The 6275-nt window shown below is 44.0% G+C and overlaps 1 pseudogene; it reads left to right on the top strand.

Annotated features, from left to right (window-relative positions):
• Positions 1-3202: 3202 nt before the first annotated feature.
• On the top strand, positions 3203-4597 carry LOC126948522 (elongation factor 1-gamma-like; annotated as a pseudogene).
• The last annotated feature ends 1678 nt before the right edge of the window (positions 4598-6275 follow it).

Raw genomic sequence — 6275 nt, 5'->3', positions numbered from 1 at the left:
GTCACATACAACATATGGCAAGCAAACTACCTTTTTAAAAAAGGAATAAGAGGTCAGATATTATTCAAACTAATGTATCTTCGGGATAATATTGCTCCAGGGATTCACCAGTAAACACTTAGAAGAAAATAGCATCATCCAGAAATGATTCCACAAAGGTACATTCCTAGGAGAATTTTCTTCTTGGAACAGCAACAAAGACTTGCAGCAAAATATTAGGGAGAGATTTCTCTATACCTCATTTGTAATTAATAAAAGCACTCCATTGAAGATCAACGTATTGTTAACAATGGTTACACAAGATTAAAGTTTCATGAAGATCATTGTTTACAAAGCATTTTTATTATGCTTATCTTGCACTCCTTTTGACAGATGTTCCGAAAGACCCCTGGATTAGGAGCTATGGGTAGGAGTGCTATGGCACCTTGCACGGAGTCAGAAGACTCAGCACTAACCACAAGCTTCAAAAAAGCTTCAAACCAAAGCTTTTTTGAAGAAGGCTTTTGGCAAGCCACCTAAAATCCAAAAACCTCTGCTTTCTCCCTTTCTTCGTTTAGCTTCATTATACCGAAATCTATTAAGACACTGGGGTTCCTTCCAGTCGCTGCCTTTTGCTAAACTCAGAGTTCCTACAGTCCTCACCTTCCAGTAAGCACATTTTACCATATATTCAACCCAAGTCCATCAAAGTTTATATATAGTACCCTCCCTTCTCTATTAATAGCCCATCTCCCAGGCTCTTAAAGCAGAAGCGGATTATGAGAAGACAGTCAAACAGTGAACGATGTGAAACTCTCTCATTCCCCTCATGTCCCCACCCAATGTAGAACCTCTCAAACAACAAACTCTCCAGTCTCAGGACATCGCTAGCAGGAACAGTGGCTTTGTTGGATGAAACTCTAGCTCTAAGCAGACTGATCCTAGGCACTAAGAAGACTGATCCTAGGCACCTGGCCATCAATGGCCCCCAATGTTGTTCTTTTTAAGCAGGACAAATATAGGAAAGCAGAGTTTGGGTCCCATTGTTATTTCTAGGATTGCCAAGAATAACCCATTGTCATGCTCCATAGTCCATATTGTGTGAGATTTTTATTATTTCAGTGCTCTGATTCTTGACATTAAAAATAAGAGACATTGATTTGTCTTTCCTTATATAAAATCGGCAGTTCTTCTGGATCTTCCCCACACAGTACCTCAGAACATTTTTGGCCTTTTCTCTGACACCCTGACATTGTAACCACAGAACCACTTCAATGTGCTTTAACTTTGTCGGTAACAAAATGAAGAGCTGTTTCTCAGTGCAGTGGACTCCCAGGTTGCAGGTCACATAACCTGAGCTTACCCAGATGAACCAGCATGCCCAATTTGTGATCCCAGAGCCAGCCAGAATAACAAAGTCAACCACAGGTGGAATCTAAGTGCTTGGATTGAGAAACAGGAACCAAATTAAGAATCACGGGGTGCTCTGTTTTGTCACAGTACAGACCTAAAAGCCAAGGACTCAGCATCACGTCTTTGCATAAACCAATTTAGATCATGCTTCATTGCATTTGCCTATCTCTCTCATTGCTACTCTTTGCTTTTAAAATCTGTCCCTAGACTGCAGCTCAGGGAGACAGAGTTGAACGTTGCCTCCTGTCTCCTTGCTGGTTGACTTGCAATAAAGCTTTTTCCTCTCTCAAAAGCTGATCCCATAGTATTGGCTTCTATGCACATGGATAGCAAGCCCATTGCTCAGTAACAACATGACCCAGAACATTCCAAGGCATGAATTTTTTTTTTTTTTTTTTTTTTTTTTTTTGAGAGGGAGTCTCGCTCTGTCGCCCAGGCTGGAGTGCAGTGGCCGGATCTCAGCTCACTGCAAGCTCTGCCTCCCGGGTTTACGCCATTCTCCTGCCTCAGCCTCCCGAGTAGCTGGGACTACAGGTGCCTGCCACCTCACCCGGCTATTTTTTTGTATTTTTTAGTAGAGACGGGGTTTCACCAGGTTAGCCAGGATGGTCTCGATCTCCTGACCTCGTGATCCGCCCGTCTCGGCCTCCCAAAGTGCTAGGATTACAGGCTTGAGCCACCGCGCCCGGCCTCCAAGGCATGATTATAATCACCAAATATTTCAACATTGATGTTCAGTATTTATTCACTCTCAAAACATGTCACAGTTCCAGTTTCAATCAGAGCACAAGTATTGCAAAAAAAAGTAAGGCACATAGAAAACGTGAGCAAACCAAGATCATTTACATATATAAGAAAGCTTAGGCTCAAAGCAGGTGCTTACTCCAGGTCACACATCCCCAGCGTTTCAGGACCAGGACACAAACTCAGGCCATCTGTACCCAAATCCACTGACTTTGCCACTAGTCCATACTAGCTCACATTGGGTAGCTCAGTTCTTCAGAATAACTCCACTTTATGGGGAAGACTGATAATATGAAAAAGTCAAAGCTTTACCATGATGCCACAGCTGGGGTGAGCATCAAGTTTATCAAAACAGTGGAGAGAATGAGGGAAAGAGAAAGGGGAAAGGGAGTCTCCTTGTGAAGTGATTCTTGCTTCTGATTCATATTCCTTATGGAGTTTTTCACCTTTTAGATCTCCTATTAATCTGAATTAGAGTTCTGTACCACCCTGTCCTGGTCCCAAACACAAACACACACTTGAATAGTCTAAGGGCAATGTGTTCTAAGAAGGCCAGAGAAGTCACTCTAGATAGGGATGTTCCATCCCAATGGATGCAGCTCTCTGTCCTGAAGTGCCTGGGGGAGAAACATAAGTCACCAGTTTGGGACTCCCTCCAGATAAACCCACAACCCAGATGAGAAGAGGCCAGATAAACAAGGCTGCCCGGTGCTCGGCCTCCTCTCTGGGCAAGGTGGCCTAGGGTCAGAGGGCAAAACATGCACCTGTCCCCAGAGCTAGTCTGTTTTGTTTTTGTTTTTGTTTTTTAATCATTTAGGCAATGGCTTATCAACAATCTGGCTCCTTTTAATTAGACAGAGCTATGGACCAGGGGCCAGGAATTCGACTCTCAGCCCCACCCTACCACTATGGTGTGACTCACCTGGCCACAGTGCCTTTTCCTCTTGCCTTCCCCCCGGCCTCTCTCATAGGAGACAACAAGTCTGCCTATTGGCCTTCCTCAGAGAGCTGCAATCAGGCATATGATAAAAATAACAGCAACACCCCCTTTCTCTGCAGAATCACCATGGCAGCTGGGACCTTGTACTCATGTCCTGAAAATGTGAGGGCTTTCAAGGTGTCCATTGCTGTTCAGTACAGCGGGGCTCAGGTCCACGTGCTCTCCGCACCACCCTACCCCACTTTGGCCAAACCAACAATACTCCTGAATTTCTCTGCAAATTTCTTGCCAGGAAGTTTCCAGCATTTGAGGGTGATGATGGATTCTGTGTGTTTGAAAGCAATGCCATTGCCTACATGAGGAGCTGCAGGGAAGTACTCCAGAGGCAGTAGCCCAAGTGGTGCAGTGGGTGAGCTTTGCTGACAGCGATACAGTGCCAGTACCTGGGTGTTCCTCACCGTGGGCATCATGCAGCATAACAAAAAGGCCACCAAGAGTGCAAAGAAGGAGGTGAGGTGAATTCTGGGGCTGCTGCATGCTCACTTGAAGATGAGGACTTCTCTGGTGGGTGAACAAGTGCCACTGGCTGATATCACAGTTGTTTGCATATTGTTGTAGTTCTATAAGCAGGTCCTGGAAGCTTCTTTCCACCAGGCCTTCCCCAATGCCAACCGCTGGTTCCTCACCTGCATTAACCAGCCCCAATTCCAGGTTGTTTGGGGTAAGTGAATCTGTGTGAGAACATGGCCCAGTTTGATGTTTAAAAGTTTGCCGAGAGCCACCCTAAACAGGACACCACATGGAAAGGGAAGGGCTCACAGGAAGGGAAGCAGAAGCCCCAGGCTGAGCAGAAAGAGGAGGAAAAGGCAGCTGCCCCTGCTCCTGAGGAGGAGATGGATGAACGTGAGCAGGTGCTGGCTGCTGAGCCCAAGGCCAAGGACCCCTTTGCTCACCATCCAAGAGTACCTTTGTGTTGGATAAATTTCAGTGCAGGTACTCTAAGAAGGACACACTCTCTGGGGTGCTGCCATATTTTTGGGAGCAGTTCGATAAGGATGGGTGGTTCCTGTAGTTCTCAGAGTATCACTTCCTTGAAGAACTCACCCAGATCTTCATGAGTTGCAATCTCATCACTGGAATATTCCAGGGACTGGTCAAGCTGAGGAAGAATGTTTTTGTCAGTGTCTTCTTTGGAACCAACAATAGCAGCTCCAAGTCTGGGTCTTCCAGGGCCAGAAGCTTCCCTTTTCACTGGGTCCAGATTGGCGGTGGGACTACAAGTCATATACATGATGTAAAACTGGATCCTGGCAGCAAGGAGACCCAGGCACTGGTTCAAGAGTATTTTTGCTGGGAGGGGGCCTTCAAGAGTGTGGGCCAAGCCTTTGGTCAGGGCAAGATCATCAAGTAAGCATCTCTTGCCATTGCCTAGCTGCCTGCACCTGCCCTTCAAGGAGATGGGGGTCATTAAATGAAACTGAACACTGAAAAAAGAACAACAGCAAACATTAATTAGCATTTACAAATACCTACTATGTACCATATTCTTCACATATATGATTTTTATCTGCCAACAACTCTGTGAGGTAGTGATTATTTTCATTGTCCAGATAAGAAAACTAAGGCTCAAGGAATTAGACAACTTGCCTTAGGTCAGCAGCTGGTAAGAAGTAAGACTTCAACTGGAAGCCAGGTAATATCTGGCTGTAAAACTGTGCTAGTTGCGCTATGCCATGGTGCACTCACTGTTGCTCTCACCTTCATCACAGGGAAGAGCAGTGGCCCTGTTGGAAGAATGATTACACTTTGTCCTTTCTTTTCTTTTTTTTACCCATTCACTGCACCACCTCTCTCCAGAGGACTTTTAATGTTGGAATCTGGGGATTCAGACCCAATATATTAGTCTGTCTTCACACAGCTATAAAGAAATACCCATGACTGGGTAATTTATAAAGGAAAGAGATTTAATTGACTCACAGTTCCACATGGCTAGGGAGACCTCAGAAAACTTACAGTCACAGCAGAAGATGAAGGAGAAGCAACTACCTTCTTTACAAGGCAGCAGGAGAGAAAAGAATGAGGGAGGAACTTCCAAACTCTTATAAAAGCACCAGATCCCCTAAGAACTCACTCACTCACTATCAAGAGAACAGCATGGGGGATACCACCCACACGATCCAATCACCTCCCTCCCTTGACATGTGGGAATTACAATTTGAGATGAGATGTGGGTGGACACACAGAGCCAAATCATATCATCCAAATTTGGGGAGTCATGCCCATCAGTCCCTCATTAATTTCACTGTGAGTTTGGGAGACCATGTGACTATTTTTCAGGTGATCCTCCCATTCTTTTAAGAAGCACAGATTGTACAGAATAATCCGTACATCAAATCCTTGTGACATAAAATTTACCCATATAGCAAACCTGTGCATGTATCCTCAAATCTAAAATAAAAGTTAAAAAATAATAAGAAATAAAATTCATAGTCATCATCATATCATTAATTAAAATTTACCAAGTATGCTTAAATCCATGAAGTCATAATGATTTTTAGTGAGACATTGAGAAAATGTGCACTTTGGATAGTCAATAATATTAAGGAATCTCCAGTTTATACACAAAGATGAAAAAAGAAGACTAAGGAATCTAAGAGTAATAACGGTAATTGAGATGTTTCTAAAAGAGTCCTTATATTTCAGAGACATATACAGTCAATGCTCATTATTTATGACTCCGTATTTGCAAATGTACCTACTTGCTAAAATTTATTTGTCACCTCACAATCAATATTCCCAGTTTTTTCATGTCATTTATGGACATGCACAGAACAGCAAAATATTTGAGTTGCCCAATGTGCGTGTTCCCAGCCCAGAATGAACAAGGGGAGAGCTCTGCCTTCTTTCTTCAGCTCACATCAATGTAAACAAGTGTCCTTTTTGTGGTGTATTTAATGCCATATGTTTCCATCTTTGTGCTTTTTGTTGGTAATTTTGCTGTTTAAAACAGCCACTGGCCAGGACCTGTGATCCCAGCACTTTGGGAGGCCGAGGTGGGTGGATCACCTGAAGTCAGGAGTTCGAGACCAGTCTGGCCAACTTGACGAAACCCTGTCTCTACTAAAAATACAAAAAAAAAAAAATTAGCCAGGTATGGTGGTAGGCATCTGTAATCCCAGCTACTCAGAAGGCCGAGGCA

Source organism: Macaca thibetana, chromosome 2 (genome assembly GCF_024542745.1).
Source record: "Macaca thibetana thibetana isolate TM-01 chromosome 2, ASM2454274v1, whole genome shotgun sequence".
NCBI classification, from domain to species: Eukaryota; Metazoa; Chordata; class Mammalia; order Primates; family Cercopithecidae; genus Macaca; species Macaca thibetana.
Note: the sequence above shows the minus strand (reverse complement) of the source record. Positions and strands in the feature narration are given on the sequence as shown.